Here is a 1,577-nt window from a genome sequence, read left to right on the forward strand (position 1 = left end):
ACATTTCAGATGTATTACGACCCTTCATTTGATCCCTGCGAAACCCTACATTTCAGCAGGATAATGCACGACCGCATGTTGCATGTCCTGTACGGGCCTAACTGGATACAGAAAATGTTCGACTGTTGCCCTGGCCAGCACATTCTCCAGATCTCTCACCAACTGAAAACGTCTGGTCAATGGTGGCCGCGCAACTGGCTCGTCACAAGACGCCAGTCACTACTCTTGATGAACTGTGGTATCGTGTTGTAGCTGCATGGGCAGCTGTACCTGTACACGCCATCCAAGTTCTGTTTGACTCAATGCCCAGGCGTATCAAGGCCGTTATTACGGCCAGAGGTGGTTGTTCTGGATACTGATTTCTAAGGATCTATGCACCCAAATCGCGTGAAAATATAATCACATGTCAGTTCTAGTATAATACATTTGTTCAATGAATACCCGTTTATTATCTGCATTTCTTCTTGGTGTAGCAATTTTAATGGCCAGTAGTGTATAAAGTGTTAAGAAATCTTTTCTGAAGGTATTTGTGAGGAGTATAGTACAAGTGAATCGTGGACGATAACTAATTCAGACAAGAAGTGAATATTTTCAAATGGATGGAAAGCAGTCTTGATCTCAATAAAATTGCTTGAGCAGTTGGCGTTCATTGAGCGACAACACCTCCGTTGACACCCATCGTCTACCATCGTGTGATAATTGTTCTGAAGATGGTCACATTCTGAACGAAACCGATTACCATAACAAATAAATATTTTATTGCGGTCAAGACCGTTTTCAATCCATTTTAAAGTATTTAAGCTGGACCGCTGGTTTATTCTACAGGAATTTTTCTCAAAAATTACTTAAGAAGATAATACGAAATTGGAGTGCCTGTGATATTCCGAATTACGAAGCAATGTTCCTTCGGACAAGCATGCGCGACACGTGATTGAGCCAGGATTTCCCGTTTATCGCGAGCGGCCGCCTTACCATTAGGCTAATCGAACAGGACTCACGGCCAGACCCAAACTTCCCTACGTCCCAAGGAACAGTGCATCGTAATTTGAAACGACACAGGCACTGCAATGTCGTATATATCCACGGATACCAGGTAAGAGACTTTCAAGTAAGATGTCCTCTTCGTACGGGAATAAAGGATGTACGAGTACAGGTGATAGACACATGGTTGACGACATGTGGAAGTTTGCTTGGTTAAAAGAAGTGATTGGTAGATAGGGCACACCCTGAGGCATCAAGCAATTGTCGGTTCAGAAATGGAAGGCTGGGATGGTAAAAACTGTAGAGGAGTGAGCCGTGCATGGCTCATGTTCCCGCCATCATGAATTTTACACCCTGTTTTTAACGTACTGCCACCTCGCTACGTTAAATTACTGGTGTCACTGAGTTGCTGCTTTGCCTGATCGTGAGCGGCGCTAGCAGCGCGTATCAGTATATCCCCTCTCGTAGTATCTTTGCTCGACTGCTGTTACTTTCCGGTCGTTGTCGGTCTTAAGCCAGTTCGGGTCGCGAGTTCGGGCTGCCAGTCGGTCGGAACGCGTCTGGAGCGCAGTCCGGACCTGCCAGTCAGGGAGTTG

Source organism: Schistocerca nitens, chromosome 8 (assembly GCF_023898315.1).
Source record: "Schistocerca nitens isolate TAMUIC-IGC-003100 chromosome 8, iqSchNite1.1, whole genome shotgun sequence".
NCBI classification, from domain to species: domain Eukaryota; kingdom Metazoa; phylum Arthropoda; class Insecta; order Orthoptera; family Acrididae; genus Schistocerca; species Schistocerca nitens.